Source organism: Mustela nigripes, chromosome 1 (assembly GCF_022355385.1).
Source record: "Mustela nigripes isolate SB6536 chromosome 1, MUSNIG.SB6536, whole genome shotgun sequence".
Classification (NCBI taxonomy): Eukaryota; Metazoa; Chordata; class Mammalia; order Carnivora; family Mustelidae; genus Mustela; species Mustela nigripes.
Genome location: NC_081557.1, coordinates 232484590 through 232506455, shown reverse-complemented (window position 1 = coordinate 232506455; position 21866 = coordinate 232484590). Strand labels below are relative to the sequence as shown.

The following is a 21866-nucleotide window of genomic DNA, read 5'->3' as shown; positions in this document are numbered from 1 at the left end:
TATATTTGTGTATGCATGCTTGGCAATTGCTTTTCCTAAGATAAGACAAAATATATTAACCCAAATCTTTCAGCGAATTTAAATTTAAGACTACACGTTTAAATATTAGCATAGCAGTCACGTTAACTCGGAATAAATATTTTCCAGCTAAAATTTGAAACTGTGAAAACCAACGAACATAAGAGCAAGCTACCTGTATGCAGCAAAGGCATTATTTTATAAAAGCCCTGATGGGGAAGGCAACTTGCCCCAGCACTCAGCACAAGTCCTGAGTTCTCTATCAATAATTTTCAAGAATGAATGAGTGAGTCAATGTGCATACATCATGCCAAAAATAATCATGTTTTTGTGCAGATATTATTTTAAAGCCAGTATTTTGTCAAGACTATTCAAATATATAATCATTACTTTATTTATTATAATTTATTTATCTCTCTGGTCTCAGCTCTGAAATGTGATTTATTGAAAGAAAAAATCTCAAAAACCTGTATACAAATGTTCATAAGAGCTTTGTTTGTAACAGCCCCAAAATGGAAACAATTCACAATTCCTGGAGTAGTGAATGGTTAAACAAACTATGGGACATTCACACTATGGGGTGCTCTTCAGTAATAAAAGGGACCGATCACTGATACAAGCAACAATTTCCATGGTCCTCTCCCCAATGGTTGAGTGAAAAACTCCAGTCTTAAAAGATCTTATATTCTATGATTCCATCTATACCACATTCTTGGAATTACAGAATTATAGAGATGGAGAATAGATTAGAAATTGCCAGGAGTTATGGATGCTGGAAGATGACCATAAAGCATCAGATAAATAAATCGGTATAAAATTATAAAAATGATAAAATGATAAAAAAAAATCAACTATGTGCTTAAACCTCACAAAAAGAGAGGGAGGGAGGGAGAGAGAGAGAGAGAGAGAGAGAGAATTAGCAATTTAAGCAAGTAGCACAAGGGAGATCTTTGTGGTGATAAAATAGTTCTGTATCTTGAATGCAAGGGTTACACAATCTATACATAAGATAAAATGGCCTAGAACTATATACACACATTATATCCATGTCAACTTTTTGGTTTTGATGTTGTGGTGTAGTTATGTAAAATGTAACCGCTAAGGAGAATGTAGTAAAGGTTACCTCAGACCTCTCTGTACTCTATTTTCCAACTTCCTAGGAATCCATAATTATTTCAATAAAACCCTCCCCCCCCCCCATAGAGTAAGTTTAAATACCTTTTAATTTTTGGAAAGTTTTGGAAAATACAGATAATCCTGAAGGAAAAAATACCTTCTACAGATAATTTTCCAAATTTTAGGTAGGTTTTTAAAAGGTTGCCTATGAAACCTGACATAGATTTCCATGTTTGCACATGCATTTGTGACAGAAAATGCTACAGTAGTAATTTACAGTGGAAACAATTTTGCATGTATGCACTGTAAAGAATATTTCAGTGATCCTACTTAAGGTACTGCTGTGAACAATAAAGTTGTTGAGGAGCTAATAGTTCTCATTAATATTGTCCAGATGGTCAAAATAATACACACATAAATGCATATGAACTAATATATTAGAATCCATACAGAATTTCAGAAAATTAAGACTGGTAATCAAAGTTAATTTTTTTAAATATTTTATTTATTTATTTGAGAAGAGAGAGAAAAAGCACACAATGGAAAGGCAGGAGAGGGAGACTCTCCACTGAACAGGGAGCCTGACAGGGAACTCAATCCAGAACCCCAAGATCATGACCTGAGCTGAAGGCAAGCACTTCACCCATTGAGATACCCTGGTGCTCCTCAAAGTTAATTTTTTAAAAGATTTTATTTATTTATTTGACAGAGAGAGAGAGACAGCGAGAGAGGGACCACAGCAGGGGGAGCAGCTGGCAGAGGGAGAAGCAGGCTCCCCACTGAGCAGGGAACCGATGCAGGACTCAATCCCAGGACCTACGGATCATGACCTGAGCTAAAGATAGATGCTTAAGGACTGAGCCACCCAGGCTTCCTTCAAAGTTAATTTTTAATGACAATGTATTCATACAATATTTAAGGACGCCAATTTTTATTGTGAAAAAGTCATTAGGTATAAATGCCTCACTCCTATAAGAATTTCTCAAGCACAAATGCCTCTACCATTTAAGATAAGAGGTGAAATTTTTCTTACATTTGAATATTTTCCTCTCTAAACTATTGAATTGCCAAGTGCCTGATCAAAGATAGTCCTCACATAAGCTTCAATACTTTTCAAAATAAAAACTCCTTTTAAATCCTTGCTTCATAACAATGATACAAGGATAATCTGAGTGTGTTACCCTAACATGTAGCTCACTGGTGGTTCATAGGGAGATTTCAGTCTAAGTGGCTAAATCTGAATGTCGTATTCTGTAGATATTCCTGTCATAGACATCACATAAACATGTTTATACATTTTCCATTAAGAAGTTTTAATGAGGGGAAACAAGGAACTAAAATAAGAACCACAAAGGTTCAAGTATATTAATACTGTGGAATTGCAAAGTAAATACATGTAAGTTTTTAAAAATCAATTATGTGCTTAAACCTAAGCAAGTGAAGGAGAGTCTGTCTTTCCCATCAAAGGGCACATGGCCTGGATTGAGCCTGAGACAAAAGACACTGTGTTTCTTTTTTGTATAAATAATTTCCCCCCTCAGTCTTTCTTTCTTCAGAAATGTCTCATAGAGTATGATTCTAGTGTTTAAGAACATGCACTTTTTCAAATACATGAAAATTCAAGCCCAGTTCTTCTGACACCGGCCATAAGTGTAGTGAGTTGGAGCAGCATGGAAATCTCTGCCTCTTAGACTTTTAGCCTTGAAGGCACTATGCTGGTCTCCCACTTGGCCTCTTCATCAGGGATGTTGAGTGCTCCCTTTCCCTCCTTTTTCTTCCTTTTTTTTTTTTTTTTTTTTTTTGCGCATGATTTTTGTCTGCACTATTTTTGCCTTGCACATCACCTTTCAAATCCCACTAGTTCTCAAGGTCAGCTCCAGGAAGAACAGGGAAGCTTCTGCTTGTCCTATGTCCCTCCCACAGATTTCCAGATTTGCAGTGGGGTGTTTGGCTTCCTGGATGCCTCCTTGGTGGCCCTGACTCTAATTGTGTCCTACTTCTCTCTTCCCTCTCTTCCCTGTTCTAATCCAAAGGAATCATTCTGTTGCTTCTTCTCAGCTTCTACTATTTGGTAAAGGAATGTTCTCTATTCTAAGATTGCCTGCTTTTATATTAATAGTGTGTATTTTATTTTGCTGAATACAATTTCTTAAATGCCATGTTCAAAATGTCATTACTCAGGGAGATTGTTGGCAAAATCTAAACCTGGCTCCCTACTGCTCTATAAAACACACCTACCCTGTAAAAGAGTGTAGTGGGGTGTAAGTAGCAGCTTTCCCTTCACCATTAGCCTCGAAAAGGCTATAAAATGATAAGTAATTCAGATACATACAACTGTGTCTTATTTATACTGCTACATGCAGTGCAGGTCTCATTAACTTAAAACTGGTTAAAAAAAAAAATTGGAAGCCAAGAAATCCATTCACACCTGAAATGGTATTGTGTCTTGAGTTTTATAGGCCACTGTTGTTAAGACTCCTTCAATTATTAATCTTTCCATGTTGCCTAAATACAACCCTCTTACTGAATTCTTAAAACCAAGCAAACCATTTTTTTTTAAATTTTATTTATTTATTGGACAGAGAGAGAGATTATAAGTAGGCAGAGAGGCAGGCAGAGAGAGAGGAAGAAGCAGGCTCCCCACTGAGCAGAGAGCCCGATGTGGGGCTCAATCCCAGCACCCTGGGATCATGACCTGAGCCGAAGGCAGAGGCTTAACCCACTGATCCACCCAGGCATCTCAAGCAAACCATTTTTTAGTTGAGCTCATATATGTAGCATCCTGATCTTTTTTGTGCAACCCCCCAAAAAAACAGGACTTGAGCATATTTATTATTTTACTCAACATTATTTCCCAAGGCACCTTCAAAAGTTTCCCTTCATTATGCTTTTTACCACTCTAAGAACCTGCTATGAACCTCTATTTATTATAAACCTCTATTTATTAGATTGGAATGTCTTTGAGAGCCAAAAAACATCTTGTTCCTATATTAATTCTTTACAGTGCTAGAAATGGCATTATACACATAGGGTAGTATAAACTGTTTATAGGACGTTATCTTCTCTTGACGTGAATGATCTCCTCCTACAAATCCTACCATATTTTTAAGGCAGCTGTCATATTTCACTTCTTTTATCAACTGCTCTAGTCCCTGCTTTCATATTTAGGAATTAGGTACCATCACTTAATTTATCTTTTAACATAATGTTGTCTTGTGTTATTGCTAATACCATTCATATATGTCTGTTTTCTTTCCCCAGTTTGGCTTTCAGCACTCTAATGTATCCTTTTTCTTTTTCAAGCAAATGAATAGCTTTGTTAATATGGCAACCTTTTTTCCCTTCCTAGTAAGGTTTTGACCCCAAATACTTATCAGTTCTGCTGTGTAAATGAACTTAAGGCTGGACTACTCACAGAACCTTGAAGATACCTATTCCCTATTCAGTGTAGAGTCCAAAGTAGACAGTCCTCACTTTTCTTCCCCAACCCTCAACAGCCTTTGTAAATATCTCTTTCATCCTATGTCCAGAATCCCTGAAATGCATCGGGGGATTCCATCACCCTGTATAGAATATGAAGATCGTGTCTTCTGTTCTAGGTTCCATGTAAAACAAAGCTGAGTTAGGTTCTCCAAGCAAGTGGACCAAACGGTTATGTCAGTTAATGTGTCACTGAAATACAAATTTTGTACAAAACATATCTCTCCTCCTTTGGCCTCACCCAGAAATTAAAGTCTCAAAATATAGGCAATACCATTCTCTGCTCCTTCCGATTCATCCATCCTAGCCCTATCAGCCCCATTCACATCGCCAGCTGTTGTCTGTCCCTCGTTCAGCTTCGTTAGCCCTTGCTGCGTGGGGCTGTCTTCTAGCAGTCACGTAGCTCCTTCAGCACCTCCAGAGCTGGAGAAACCCAATTCTGAGTCTTACAAGTCACATCCAGACCCAAAGTTCTGGGGGAGCTATCCGGTCACACACAAAAGGGCAAAGCACCTCGACATTTAGAAATAACCGAAGTCTAGATATCTGTGCAACTCCTGCATGAGTTTACAGTCGAGGCCTTCATTCTCTTGTGTGAGAACATTTTCAAAAAAGACAAAAAAAAGTTACCTCCCCAAACAAACATTTAACAATCCAAATTCATACTGAAGTCATCAACCACAGACCAACCGTTATAGAACCGTAGTATAAGTGAGGATAACATGTAGACAGAGAAGAGAAAAAAGGAGAGAAAGAGGAAGAAAACACAAAAGGCTCTCTACTTCCAGCGTCTCTATGGTGTCTGCCAATCTCCATCATTTGACCAGAAACCACCGGCTGGAAACTTCTGATCCTCCAAGGTGACTTATTTGCTTTTCTCTATCTCCTAGACTAGGTTAATCAATGCCTCACTGCCATCTTTAGAATCTCTTGGGCCTTCTCTTTGGCCTTCTTCACATTATTTGGTCACTCCTGCACTCTGTCTTTTGGATTCTAAAAATGATCCAGGGTGCTTTCCTCGAGGCCTTTATATGGTTTTTATTTGAATGAGCAGACTGTCCATTTTCCACAGCGGCCTCCTATTCTCCATATAAGCTCTTGCTTGCACGTGAGAGCAAATTGGAATGTCCTCCTGCATCTTGCTGATGATTGGAAGCAGGAATTGCTTGAAATCTTCCTTAGACTCAATGAGGTCTGATAGTTTGGACTTGCTTAATGGTTTGATGATGATCAAGGGCTGCCTTTTTCCTGCTACCCCAGAACTATAGTATCAATGTGAGCAAAGAAGCAGCAGCATAACGGAGACCGAGCTGTCAACCAGAGCTCTGCATGTTGAGGCCCCTTTCAAGACATGTCTGTGCCTTTGTTTGTTTTTTATTTTTTATACAAAAATTTTAAGATTGTTTGTTTGATAGGGAGAGACAGGGAGAAAAAGGGAACACAAAAAGGGGGAGCTGCAGACAGAGGGAGATGCAAGTTTCCCCACTGAGCAGGGAACCCAATGCATGGCTCGATCCCAGGACCCTGGAATCATGATCAGAGCCAAACGCAGACATTCAACCAACTGAGCCAACCAGGCATCCTAGTGCCTCTTTTTAAATAAATCTTTAGGCCACGATGGAGGTGCTTCTGCCCAGGGTGCAAGGTCAGAAAACCAAAACTTAATTAATTTTTGTGTCCCTGTAAATGCTCTGCTGAGCAGAAATCCAGTATATTCATCCAGCCAGTCCTCAAAGGCCAGGGCAACTTTGGGCCTCTCACTTCAAACAAGAGCAACTATGTGACCACAGACAATCAGATGTTTTCCATTTGTCTCTTCCTTGTTCTTTAGTCATCCTATAAAAACTTCTTTCCTTCCACCACATTTTTTTAGGTTTTTATTTATTTGACACAGAGAGTGAGATCATAAGTAGGCAGAGAGGCAGGCAGAGAGAGGAGGAAGCAGGCTCCCTGCTGAGTAGAGAGCCTGATGCGGGGCTCGATCCCAGGACCCTGAGATCATGACCTGAGCAGAAGGCAGATACTTAACACATGGAGTCACCCAGGCGCTCCCCGCTTCCACCCCATTTTTATAGATCTCTGACACTGTCTACTTCATGATGTATTGAATAAAGTTTACATCACCTCAATTGTCTTCTTTAATCATTTTTAATACCTCTTTATGGACTTGCTGCTGATAAAAACTATTATATTCTTTTCTGTATCTTCTTTTATATCAGTACTTATATTTATCAAACAGTTGCCACACCATACCTCAATAAATATGTCATAACCATGAGGACCCTCTGTAAACAAGCATAAGGATTTTTATCATCATAAATTTGAGGTCTGCAGTTTCTGTGGGGACTGGGCTGCTCTGCAATATTTTTGTGTATCCCTGAAGATTCTTCTCGCTTTCCCTTCAGTGGATAGTTCAAAACTTCACTACTCTTTGCAAGACCTGTACCTTGCTCCTAACTACCACTCTCTTGACAAAGGGGTTTTATTTTCTCCTCACTGAGAAAGTAAAGCAGTGGTTCTCAAACATTAGGGTTCATGTAAATTAATCTGAAATAAAAGAAAAAAAAAAACTAAGCTCACAGCTTGATTAAAACAAAAACAAAAACAAAAGCTCACAGATTGATTCACTTGGCCTCAGACAAGGCCATATTCACACCAAGCCAACTGGGTGACTCTGATATTGAAGTATGGTGGCTAGAAAAACATTATTTAGGATCTACACTGGTTATCAACCTGGATCCCAAATGGATCCTACCAAGTGCATAGAAAAATGAAAGAACTATCTTTGTTCAAAACATGACAAAGTTTTCTAATACCAGGACCAAAGTGAAATTTGGCTTGCTTCTTACATACCTAACACTGTAGTAAGACAGTACTCATAATCACAGCTAATCCATAAATTACCTCCCAGGGGTCACACAGATGACTTGGCTCTGGTGCCTACCTCCTCCTCCAGAAACTCTAGCTTCTGGCACAGTCCTTTCCAAGTGCTCCAAGCAGTCTCACAGGCTTTCCTCTGGGCAGCCACACTGTTCTGCTACGTACCCCTCAGTGTTCAGCCAGGGAATGCAGTCACCAGCGCTCCTTTTGTAGGCACAACAGTTTCCCTTCCTGGGCTTCCATGGGCAGTGCCATGTAGTGTGCCATGATGGTTTCTACCCATACTGCACTTTTGTTCCGGAGGTGTCATATAAGCACAGTTGTCCCGCGCCAGTGGTCCGCTGTGGGTTTGTTCTGCAACTCTGCCGTCGTTCTGACACATCCTGACTGGCTCCACACAGAGCTCATGGTTGTTCCTAGGTTCTTCCAACAGGAAGCCATTCTCCACTAGTGGCTGCCCTAAATCCTCCTGGTAGGTAGGGCCTGTGGTAAAGTGTGACAGAAAGAAGAAAGTGGCTCCCTACCCATCCATCCTGTTACATGACAGTAATGTTGTTTGTGCCCTGATGTGTCACAGAGTTTAGTGAAAGAGGTCTTCCATTTTTAAATTAAAAACTTTCTCTTTAGGACACAATCATGCATCTGAGGGCCTAAACTGAGAAATAGATTTCTCTAATAACTATGGCACTCTATTTTGATAGCTTCTGATGCTTCAAATACATATTAATATGTTGTGTATTTAAAATAGAATATCTAATATATATTTATACATATTTAATAAAATATATTTATTTGCTTAATATACAGTTGACCCTTGAATGATTCAAGTTTGAACTACATGGATCCACTTACACATGGATTTTTTTTCGATAAATACAACACAGCACACTAAATGTATTTTCTTTTCCTAATAATTTTTCTAATAACATTTGCCTTTCTCTAGCTCCCTTCATTGTAAGAATATAGTATTAATCCATATAACATACAAAATATGTGTTAATCAACTGTTTATATTAGCAGTTGATTATCCAATCAATAATAAGTGATTAGCAGTTAAGTTCTGAGGGAGTCAAAAGTTACATGTGGATTCTCAGCTGTGCAGGGCCAATACCCCGGTCCCCACATTGTTCAAGGGGCTGTATATAAATACGTATGTGTATATACATATATACATATAAATATATTTATATAAATATGTATGCGTGGTATTAAGCAAATCCACCCTGACCCCTGCAAATAGAATTCTGTCTGGCCGTATTGCATTTATTCAGTTATTTCAGAACCTGTAAACACAGGTTAATTTCTTACCCAGAACGTACCTCAACTTTCATATAAATAATCTTCTAGGCTGATAGACTCTCAGCAACCTTTTGTCAGGCAAGTCTGGAACTCTCAGAATTGATCCTGCTTCATAGTTACTTACAAATTCTTTTTTTTTTCTTGGTTGTCTCATCTATCTTTGCCAAAAATACGGTGAGGAAAATGAAGGAGCTCTTACTGATTTTCTTTCTGACCAGTGGGGATAGCAAGGTTCAAGAGGGTTGGGTCTCATGGCTGGGACCTCCGAGAGAGTGAATGGAGGGTTGAACCTGGCTGTGATTAACTCTAAAGCTGGCACTTTCTTTCCCTAGTACAAGGCTACATGAGCATGCAGGCCCTGGGGAACGTCTGTGCTTAAACCCCACTCTGTCAATTGTTGGTTCCTGAGAGTCTTTTTGTGCCTCAGTTTGTGCCTTAAATTAGCTATCATTATCATATGTACTTCTTAAGTGTGTAGTGAGCTTTAAGTGAAATAAAATAATGCACTTCCGTTGAAATAAAATGAAATAACTTAGTTGAGTTCCTTGCACACCGTGGGTACTCAACCAAAGCCACTTGCTTTGGGCCAAAGCTGTCTTACAGAACTAGAGTCTCACATGGCATGCAGAAAGGCTTTATAAATCTCCCAAAGTCTAACGTATAGATGACTGTCCAAAGTTCCATTTGTTACTAAAGTGAATCCTATAAGTATAGTAAAGCAGGGCATGATCTGAGTGTTATCTTGACACAAAAATACAGACCTTCCCTTTCCTGGTGGCCTCACAGTCAAACTGGGCTCAGGCACTGCTGACTATCTAGTCTCTGACAGAGCTTAGAAAGAAAGGTAATGTTTCCATCTCGGCCAGGATTCACCCTCGTTATATTGAGATTTCAGGATGCTTAGGGTGGTGCTAGTGTTAATTAAGTTAACCTCACTCTAGAAACATGTGCAGGAAAACAAGAATGAGAAAAAAGGCAGTGCAAACAACTGCCTGGACTGTTGCCTTTAGGGATGATTTGTTTGATAAACGTAAGTCATCATTGTGCACGAGGACTAACTTGCATCAAACGAGGGAGTTCAGCAAAGATGATGGGGAGACATTCCTGCAGAGACCACCATAATAATTCACAAAACTTAATATAAAAGTAAAAAAAAAAAAAAGGGTAGGACTCAAACAATTATAAATCCTTCCCGTTATTTCACACATACTTTGAAGCAGTACGTGGAAACAGTGACATAATATGATATTTTTGAATCCCATAGGAATATCCTATTTGGGGGCACCTGGGTGGTTCGCCCACTGAGTGTCTGATTCTAGGTTTCGGCTCACGTTATGATCTCAGGGTCATGAGATTGAGCCTCACCTCAGACTCCGTGCTCAGCACAGAATTTGCTTGTCCCTCTCCCTCTGCTTCTCCTCCTGCTCTCTCTTTCTCTCTCTCAAATAAATTAATAAAATATTTTTTTTAAAAAAAAGGAATATCCTATTTTAAATTGCAACAGATTCTAACTCTAAAAGCACCCACAATAATACTATTGCTATGGGCAGATATAGAAATAATAAGTAGAGGTTTTCTCTTTAATTTCTACCTGTTTGCTAGTTTTTGGATCTCTACTAGAGAACCAGTTTTTATGTTAAGAAACATGAAAACTTTCTGACCCTTGAAGCACCATTTAACACAGGTGCCACCTGGACTGCAGATCAATGTCAGTGAAATATAACAAACAAAAATGCCATACTGATGTTATTATTTCCTATTTACTCTATGGCACTTCGGTATAAAGAGACCTCCACGAGTTCACTATTATGATATCTTGTGGTGACAACTTCTCCATCCAGTCCTAACTCCCACACCCTTCCTACCTCCACATACCTGCAGATTTTTCTAGTAAATGGGTTATTTATTTTGTAACCAGAAGATATCCAAGTGAAAGTGTATGAATAATAATGGACCAAGAAAGTATATATAATTAGAATATTTATGTGTATCTTTAGCATAGATTTTACCAGAAGCCTTTAAGATACCCCTAACTAAATGCTGGCTTTCACTGTTTAGTCGTACTCTGTTCTTAATCTTGCAGAGAGGCGTCTGCAACTAAGTAATTACTGCCATTTGCTTAACTTCAGTTCATTTATTGCATCATAGTAGGAAATTGTATATTCTCTATCTATCTAATGCACAGTGTCTATGGAATTCTTAATGGCTTTTCATTGTAAATAAGTTAGAATATTGATCAAAGAAATAATCTGGTACAAATGATTAATGTTAGCATAAAACTTCATGTGGCAGTTATGGGTGTAACATTAACACCAAATCAAACCTGATCTAGTATTGATGTAGAGTGAGGGCATACTGGTGTGAAGAACTCGGCTAGACTTCTGGCTTCCAGTCAAGCATGTAAGAAGCTGGAAGTTGCCACTCTGTCCTAGTAAGTAAAAACGCTGAACAAACTGAAAAATCAACAACTCTTTTTAGATCCATCAGATAAGTGAGGTCACAGGGAGGACCTCTGTCCCTGAAACTGAAGACTGACAGGTGAATACAAAGAATCACAACTTACCAGAGCAGAAACCCAGGAGCAGAAACTGCCTCCGGATCCAGTGCCTGGTAAGGAAAACTGAACTATAATTGACAAATTGCTGGAGACTTAATGAGGACAGATCTAAGAGTTAAAAACTTTGGGGTGACCCAGTCAAGGGGGACTTACACACGTTTGTGAATTTTACTTCCATGAACCTCAAGCAGGTTGTCACAGCGAAAGCTAAGAAAAATTCCCCCTGCTCTCAACAGGGAGAAGGGAAAAAGAGCCATTTTTAAATACACCAGAGAGTTCTGTTCTTCTTAACAAAGTCTGAGCTTGGTAGAAACTGTATAACCAGAACCTAATCTGCTGGGGTTTTGTTAGAGTTTAACTGACTGGGGAGGGAAGGGAAAGGCCCAACTCCAGTTCTCTCTGACATTCTACATGGGGGAAGCCACCTCTAGACATCCCATTCCCCAGGCTGGGGAGGATACAAGGGATACTGAAGGATGCATGTGAAGTTCATAGCCCAGAAGAACAAGATCACTGAATACAGAGACCTCATCACAAGACTATAGAACACCTCTCTTCACCCAAACCTTACACTACGTTACTCAAGGCCTATTTGTAGTAGTTCCTTTTGCCCAGTACATTGTGTTCAGTTATCATGAAAAAAATGACAAGACATACTAAAAAACAAAAAGACAATTTCAGGAAACAGAGCAAGCATCAGAACCAGACTCAGATATGGCAAGGATGTTAGAACCAGCAGACCAAAAATTTTAAAAAACTGGGATTAATATGCTAAGGGCATTAATACACTAAGGGCATTAATATGTTAAGGACATTACATAAGAGCAGATGGGCAATGTAATCAGAAAGGTGGAAATTCTGAAGAAGAACCAAAAAGAGATGTTAGAATTCCAAAACATTGGACGCCTGGGTGGGTCAGTGGGTTGCCACTGCCTTCAGTTCAGGTCATGATCTCAGGGTCCTGGGATCGAGGCCCGCATCGGGCTCTCTGCTCAGCAGGGAGCCTGCTTCCTCCTCTCTCTCTCTCTGCCTGCCTCTCTGCCTACTTGTGATCTCTCTCTGTCAGATAAATCAATAAAATCTTTAAAAAAAAGAATTCCAAAACACTGTAACAGAGATGAAGAATACCTTTGATAGGTATCTCAGTAAATGGGCATGGCTGAGGAAGGAATTCCTGAGCTTGAGGACCTCTCAATAGAAATCACAAAGTTAAAAATGAAAGAGAAAAAAAGAGACAAACAGAACATCCAACAACTGCGAAACAACTACAAAAACCATACATGTAATAGAAATTCCTGAAGAAGAAGAAATATATAAAGGGACAGAAGAATTACATGAAATAATAGTGAGAATTTCCACAAATGAATGTCAGAGATGAATCCACAGATCCAAGAAGCTCAGAGAATACCAAGGAGGACAAATGACAGATACAGAACTATTATTATTTCATTCCAAACCCATGACAATAGTTTGAATAACTGTCATCCCTGTTTCATAGATGTAACTTTTCCAAAGTAACACGGTCTTGAATCCTAGGTCTCTCTAAAGCCCTCACTGAAACAATAAATCCTATTGCCTCAGGATAATGATATCAGCTACTATTTCTTCTTACTTACCATAGATAATTACTCTAACCATTTAACCGTTATATAACCTCAGTATAGTCTGCTCTATCTACAACCTTGTGAGTTAGTTGTTGTTATGTCTACTGTATAAATGAGAAAACTGAGGCTTAGAGAGGTAAAATAGTTTGACCAAAAATATTTAAACTATCACTTGTAAGAATACAGATCCATTATTTTTAATATGTAAGTTAAAACTTGCATGTAAAGTGAAGGTTGAAAGTATAAGGTAAGACGTTCATCCAAAATTCTAGTACTTCTTGTGTTATGCTCACCTTTCACATAAAATCAACTTTACTGGTCTTGACTGGGAGCCAGGATTAGGTGAAGGGAAAGAGCTTAGCTCAGCTCCTGATCATACTACTTATTAAACTTGGGATCTTCAAGTATTTGCTTTATACCTCATTTTCCTCATTTACAAAATGGCCATGATACTAGTACCTGCTTCATAGTGCTATTGAAGTAAATATTGAGTTCTTTTTTATAAAAAATTTTAAAAATTCTATTTTATTTATTTATTTATTTATTTTTTTGATTTTAAGTAAGCTGGACACCCAACATTGCCTTGAAATCACAATCCCGAAATCAAGAGGCATATCCTCTATCCATTGAGTCATCCAGGTGCCCCAGAAACACTGAGTTCTATCATGTAACTTAAAGCAAGATATTGTGTGTAATAAATGTTCAAAATAATAGTTGTCATTACTTAACATTTTTCTTTTGAAAATATTTTTAACCTACACAAGTACATTTTTTTTTTTATAAAGATTTTATTTATTTATTTGACAGAGAGAGATTACAAGTAGGCAGAGAGGCAGGCAGAGAGAGAGAGGAGAAAGCAGGCTCCCCGGTGAGCAGAGAGCCCGATGCGGGACTCGATCCCAGGACCCTGGGATCATGACCTGAGCCGAAGGCAGCGGCCCAACCCACTGAGCCACCCAGGCGCCCCACAAGTACATTTTTAAAAGAAACTGATATTTTAGTCATAAGTAGAAAAACAATTTCAGTTATATAATGACCTGGAAACCTTAAAAATAATAAATATAAGTATGTGTTATATTTATATTTATTTATACATAAATATATATTTATATCTATAAAATAAATACAATTAAAACAACATTTTTTTTTAAAGATTTTATTTATTTATTTGACAGACAGAGATCACAAGTAGGCAGAGAGGCAGGCAGAGAGAGAGAGAGAGAGAGAGGGAAGCAGGCTTCCTGCGGAGCAGGGAGCCCGATGTGAGGCTCCATCCCAGGACCCTGAGATCATGACCTGAGCCGAAGGCAGCAGCCCAAACCACTGAGCCACCCAGGCGCCCCAAAACAACCTTATTTAATTCTGTTGCCAGCCAAGATTTCTGAGCCAAAGAATTGTTCTCTGCTTGTTAACAGGGGAGCTTTTGTGTAACAGAGATGTAAAAATTTGCTAACACTAACCCAAGATCTACTCAGAAGAGGGTCAGGGAAAAGATTAGAGAGCGAATAACTCCCTCACATGTGAATCCATTTTATTTAAAGCTGGTGTGTTATCATCCTTAAAAAAGAAGAAGGGGTGGGGGGGGAAGCTCTTGCAATTTGGAAAAAAACAGTATTATGGAACATTCCCTTTTATGTGCTGGGAATCATACTTTTTACTATAAACATATATGGAAAGTATTTTTGTTCTTTCAAAACTATAGCAAATACTTTGAGGAAATCTGAATTATAAATCATGAACAAAAAGCAAGGAATGTGAACTTACAACCTAAGGCAGAGAAAGCTGGAGCCTTCCTCATATGAAAGGGAGAGCGATTATCTCTGCTCTGAAATGAGGTGTGATGGACTCTTGTCACCACATGAGTTAAACAGAGGACCTTATCGAGCTGTTCAGAAGTGACTATACATTTAACATCAAGATGATAGAGAAACTCTGGTTCTGCCTCAGAAGCAGAAAAATGCCAAATAACAAAGGAAATCACCAGTGGAGGTTATGGCAGCTCTACTTAAAAGCTCGGTTTCAACACAAAGTCCAACCAGTCTGGCTCTCTGAAAGGTCTGGAATTGCCAAACACCCTGAAGGGGTAAAGAACATGAGAGGTAATATGACATGGTAATAAAAGTGGCAGATGTAAAGTCAGCAAGGATCTGGCTTGCTCAAGGAACACGGGGACAGGGAACAGCATGAAACAGGAATGACTTTGAAGTCTGGGTCCTAACACAGCCTCTGTCTGGCCCCAGGAGGTGGGACAAGTCCAGGCAAGTCATCTACACTCTCTAACTCTGAGACAGAGTTACCTCCAAAGTATGTTGAGGGTAGATGGAAATAAAGTCCACAAAGAACATGACCTACCCTGAAAATTCAGCCAGCTGTGGCAGAGACACACACAAATACGTGTAGGCATTTTTTAAACCTTGTTTTTGAACATATTAACTACAGACAGCGAAAATTGAGTTAGTAGGTAAATATAAAACAGAGGGCTTGGTAGTAGATGATATTAAGTAATAATTGCTAAGGTGGGGTAGCTCAGTGGGTTAAGCCTCTGCCTTCAGCTCAGGTCTAGATCTCAGGGTCCTGGGATCCAAACCTGTGTAGGGCTCTCTGCTCGTTGGTGGGGAGGGGGAGGCTTGCTTCCCCCCCCCTCTCTGCCTGCCTCTCTGCCTACTTGTGATCTCTTTCTCTCTCTCTCAAATAAATAAATAAAATCTTTTTTTTAACGTAATAATTGCTAATATCATTGGTGTAGCAATGGTACTATGTTTTTTTTTTTTTTTTTTTAATCCTTACCCTCTTAGAAAACACACAGAATTTTTTTTACAAGTAAAAGGATACTATAGCTTTAAGTGATTTGCTTTAAGAGATTCAAACAAACAAACAAAAAAAACCCCAGTGGTTTCAGATGAAACAAGAATAGCAGAGGCATCTGGGTGGCTCAGTTGGTTAAGTATCTGCCTTCAGGTCAGGTCATGACCCCAGGGTGCTGGGATGAAGCCCTGCTTAGTGGGGAGCCTGCTTTTCTCTTTCCCTCTGCCCCTCCCCCTTGCTCATGCAGAAGGGCTCTCTCTCTCAAATAAATCCATAAAATTTTTTTTTTTTTTTAATGGCACAAGGTGCCATGGCACAAGGTCCAAATTCATTATGTATTTTCTGTTTTTCTGTGCCGCTGAAAATCTCCTTCCCACCCCATAAACTTTTAAAATAAATTAAAAGACTCCAGCATCAGTCAATACATATCCTTTTGTTGTTTTCATTGTGGATATTCTTGTAATTGCACAGTCAGTGTAGAACTTCCTGAAGGCTTAGGCAGAAATGCTTGGCCCACACAATAAAAGGAAGTGCTTCTGCACAGAGAAATCTGAAGACTGGCATAAACCCACAGAGAACTAAGATTCACATAAGGGGGTGCGGTGCGGAGAAGGTTGAGAGCAAGACGAGCTGACAGAGAGTCTAGCTTGGAGATAAATCTAGAAATTAACTTTTTTTGGGGGAAATGAAATTAACTTTTTTTTTTTTTGGAAATGAAATCAGACTGCTGTCTATCTTGGAAGAAATCTCAATTCTTATCTTTGTTTGAGCTCAGGTCTTTCTCAGTCTTCAGCTTGGGTTCATTTTCCTGCAGTCAAGTTTATGTTTTTCTTTTTTCAATATAGTTCTTTCAAATGCTTCTTAGAAAATGGCTCTTTTTATTTAGGGTTTTAACTTGATGGTGGCTTTGTCAAGAGGAAAGGAATAAACACCTCTCAGATTTAAGCAGTCAGTCCTGAAGGGAAACAGTTTTAGGACCTTGGTAACCAGATAGACTAATTCAAGAAACCCCGGCTGATCTGAGGAGCTGGAACAGATGGAAGGAAGGGGCTTTCAGGGATGGTTGCAGATAAAACATGAGCGAAGTTCTGGAGAACTCAGGAACTATAGATAGGACATACATGGAGCCAATAAAGAAAAGTTGTCAAATCAGTCTGGAATGGATAAACATAATTTTGAAATGAATCTCTGTGTTCATTTTTTTTTTTTTTAATCTACCAACGGGTAAAGCAGTACATATACCACAGTTGTAGTGATGCTCAAATGACAAAATATACAGAGAACCTCCAACATGCCTGGCATACAGCAAACATGGGCTAAGTGTTAATCATCGCTGATATACTTGACACTTTGCTCCCTCTTCCAAGCAATTCTGGCAAAAGCAGATGCCTTGGATCCAAAAATGCAGCTCTATTGATTTTAAAAGCAGCTCAACAAATCAAAGGTATATAACACTGTTCAAATTTATAGAAACTACCTCTTCTTATTGTTCTTTATTGCTTAAATTATAATCCCACTATGATTTTGTCCATCGTGAAGACCTGTCCAAGTGCCTGTTTGACTCAGAGCATTGTTTTTTTCTAGTGTATTCTAACTTCTGGATTCCAGAATTAGATTCTTCTAATATCTAACTCCAATATTCTTCTGCAGACTTTTTTTCAAGTTTCCTGATCTTTTTGCTTTGTTTCTTTCTTTCTTTCTTTTTTTTCTTTCATTTTTCTTTTTTTTGGGGGGGTTTATGCATAGAAGTAGCGTTTCCAACAGAAAGAGTGATATGAATGTTACTGGGAAAGGCCTGGATAGCCACAAACATCTCCCTTCCAGGTATGGCCACAACTGCAAAATCCCCACATTAGTCATTCCTTTGAAGGCATGACAGGCTTCTGCTAAATGTATTAACTATTAGCTGGGAAAACAAACATGCAAAGCTTTTGTGGGCTAGTAAAACTCTTTCTTCAACTGCTTTATCACTTTCCCCAGCATGCATTCATTTATTCATTAAACAGTTCAGCACAACATTACTGAATGCATACCCGGGAGATGGGATTATGAAATGGTACGAACTATGCCTCCAGCCCTGAGGAACTCAATTATCAGAGGAGACGCTAGGTATCATGGTGAGGGGTGCCACCATTGGAATCAGACAAACTGGATTCCAACAGTAGCTTTGCCATTCGCCAGCTATTTTCCCTTGAAAAAACGGCTCTGTCCCTTGGTTTCTTCAATGGCTTACCCTTTCAGTAAATGAGTTAATATGCATAAATGCTTTATCGAGTTACTCGTAGTGAATAACTTGATAAATATGAGTAATTATCATTATTGTTAGGATTATACAAATAAAAATGATAAGAGGCCATCCTTTCGTATTGCTACGTATTGCTAATACGTATTTCGTATTGCTATTCAAATTGCTACGGTCACAGACCAGGGCAGTGTCTAATTGCGCCTGGAAAATTTAAAGGCTTCTTCCAAAGAGATGATAACAGAGCTAAGTGTGGAGTCAGTTCTGCCCCAAGGGCAGCTGTGGGAAGAGCCTCTGAGGTAGGTAAGACCATAATGTGTAAACGAAGTGGGACCATCCGTGCCCTGGAGCAAAAGACACCAATCATGGAAATGTAATAGGAAGGAGTTGAAGGATAAGTGGCCCCCGCTTTGTGAAGGGCCTACGCACCAGGTGAGTGGGTTGGACCTTGATGGACAGATAGGGAGTGCCATTTGATAAGTTTTAGAAGACTGATAAAATCATACATTTGTTTTTAAGAAAACCACCCTGTCAGTTGGGTGGTGTAGAGTAGTAAAGGGGACTGGTGATGAGCCTTCAAGGAGAAACTCACAACCATCTATTGTTTAGGACCGTATTAGGGTGAGTAGAGATGAAATGCCAGTTTGAACACAATTCCAAACTAAAATCAATGAAACACTATGTTGTATCATAGCACCGTCGCTCAAACCAGCGTCCTGGGAGTCACACTCAGAAGCACCCCTCCCCAACAGCCTCTCTCTCTCAGTGTCCTGCTACCTCCCAACACTCCCCCCACCCCACAAGTTCACTCTATCACAAAGTCCAGTTGGTCCCAAATCCTAAATCTCTCTCAATTTCACAGAGACATTTGGTTGATATAATAAGACATTCAAAGCTCACCATAATTTTCCCCCAATTTATCTCCAATGTGATTTTTCCAAATATTCCACAGTAGCCACACAGATCTACACATTGTCCTTTCTTGAAACATATTTTATGCTTTGCCACTTCTAAGTTTCAGCTCATGCCATCTGTCTTGTGTGGAATCCACTGCCTCTTTCCCGGTTCCTTTCCAGAACGCAGACATTCTCTACATGGGAAGTGTCCCAGGTCACCTCAGCCACAGGATTCCCTCCCCTCTCTGAAATGTCCTAGCACTTACCATCTTGTCCATTCATTTGCAGTTAATCATCAGTTCCTGTCCTGTGATATTACTAGATTGTTTTATTCAATTATTATTTATCTCTTGCATTGTTTTATAACTCTTAAAGTATTTATACTTCATTTCCTGAACTGGATTGTAATTTCCGAGAGCTAGGGCTTTGACCACTACTACTATTAACTTTTAGGCCCTACATAATATCTTTTATGTAGTTTAATATTTAATTAATATATTAATTAATTAATATTTAATTAGTATATGTTAATTAACATATTGGCTGACATTTCTACAGAAAAAATATTACAGTTGGAGTTCATGAACTAGAAATTGTCCAAATTAATAAACATCATTTTTTACTTACTAAATATTAGGAGAATACATGTAAACATGTCAATTACTTTTTTGTTAAAATTTTCTCAGTGAGGGAAGATTTTACGTGTTTCCTTTGTAGAAGAATTCTTGAAATCCACAGGACAATTTGTAGCACAATTTCTGGTTGAGTTATTCTGCCCGCTGAGCAGAGAAAATCTTCCTTTGTATAAACAGTGAAGGAAGGGGGGGTGAAGAGAAGGGGAGAGAAGGAACGGAGAAGCAGGAGGGGGAAGAGATGGGGAAGGGGGGGAGAAGGAGGAAGGAGGGGTATGAAAAGGAAAAAGAAAGGATAGATAAAGAAGAAGGAGAAGAGCCAGAGAAGGGAAAGGTTCTCTTCTGATTAAATTGGTGGGGCAACCCCCTTCTAAAAAAAGGTTCTGCTTCTGACTAAAGCAGTTTTGATCGTTTTCTTCCTTAAGCATCTCATAGACAATAAAAAGTAGATTTTTCAGTGACATGGTCACGGCTGTCTTTGAAGGTCCTTCTGATGGCTTAGAGGAAGGTAAGATTGGAGGAACGGAAGGCAGGTCAAGGAAGAGCCAAGGAGAGCAAAGGCTTGGTAAAATTTTCACAGGTTAAACAAATAAAAATAAATTTTAAAAAATTGACATGATATCTCTACTTACCAAGATTTTAGTGACTTTCTTCTATAATTGATAAGGAGGGAGCACAAAGCAACATGTATATTATTACAGTTAACTCTATGAGGAAAGGCACAAAACTAAGTTACCAAAAATTCCATAATTACCATGAGGTTCATAATGGCTCCCCTCCACCGCCCCCCCCATCTAACACACACAGACACACACAAGCCAACAAAACCCTGATTTCTCTTATCCAGTTTTATTTGGAAAGTATACACCTGGTAAAATCTGCTTCGTCATAGCTAGCAATGGGATATGAAGTTCCATGTCATTCTTGAACTTCAAAATAACTTTGTAGGGATTCACAGACCTGTGAAAATATATGTTTATAAAAAATAAAAAAAATAAAGACAAAAATTAAAGACAAAATAACTTTGTAGATTATTACAACTAAAAAACCTAAGTAGAACTGAAGAGCCCATGAATGTAAAAATTATCTATAGCTCTGGGTCTTCTCATTTACAGAGTTGAGATTGTTCTTTATAATATTTCATATTCTTAGATTTAAAAAATCGTATGAAAAATAGTCCTTCCTGACAGGGCAGGGAGATGGCCCTGGAAGTCCAAAGTGGTGAGAAGGTGGTGATTGTGGAGTAAATCGTGTAGCAGCCTCTGCCTGCTTCCTCCCTTTGACAAAGCATATTAACTCATTTACATGTGGTGAAAGTAAGTGTTGAAGCAGTACCATTATTTACTAGAAATCACATGTCGTTTAAAAAAACTTAAAAAAAAAAAAAAAAGAGGAAGTTCAGGCTAAGCAAAGCGTGGGTCACCAGATGGCTTACGTAAATATGTAGGTTAGGTACAGCTGGGAAAGAGGGGCCCCCCGACAGAATCCCACAGAAAGAGCCACCAGACCCAGAACCCTTCTCTCCTTCAGAGCAAAACTTCTAAGCAGACAGGAAGACTAAAAGGCAGTCACAGCTCAACATAGTGCAAATAATCAAATGGAAGTCACCTATGTGACGCGACTTCAGAAGCACACATACGCACACACCACTTCCTTCCACCTAAAAAAAAAAAATCTTTGAGAGTGTTTTGAAACTTGAGAGTACAAATAGAAATGGTGTGAACTGAATTCACTAGAATATTCTGTAAAAGAAGGAAGTTTAACAAACAACTTAGGAAAGACTTAAAGACAAATCATGGTTCTTTTCCATCGTATGTTTTCACCAATATTGGTTATGTGACCATTTTCAGAAAATCATATTGAAATGTGAATTATCACGAGGACCCTCTTTATCATTCAAACTGTTTCCCCTCTCTCTGCCCCTCCCAGGAGCATCAACCAGGGAGTTCTTGATTAAAATTCATGCCCATGGCTCCCTGGGTACTTACTATTTCCCTCACCACAGGGCTCTCTTGGCCTCATGGGTAGAAGAGTTTCCTGTCAGTCACAGTGAAGCCTGTGCTGGCTGTCACATCCATAAGCACACACTGCAAATTCTGTCAACCCTCCAAAGCTAATTTATTTTCCTTCTTGACTCTTCTCACTTTGCTCTTCACACTTAGGGTATTTAAAATAAAAGCTCTACTTATGAATTCATTCCTGTAACAAACAGTATTTGAGCACCTAACCGATGGCAGGTGCTCTTCCAGGCCTTGGAATTCAGCAATGAACAACACATAAAGGTCCTTGCCTTCAAGAAGCTCGTGTTCCCATTGTGAAGTAGTAGTGCTCTTCTGA

At 39.0% G+C, this 21866-nt stretch overlaps 1 protein-coding gene across 1 annotated transcript in view; it reads right to left on the bottom strand.

Annotated features, from left to right (window-relative positions):
• Positions 1–21866, bottom strand: part of DTHD1 (death domain containing 1) — a 67275-nt gene that overhangs the window by 6272 nt on the left and 39137 nt on the right. The window lies entirely within an intron of this gene.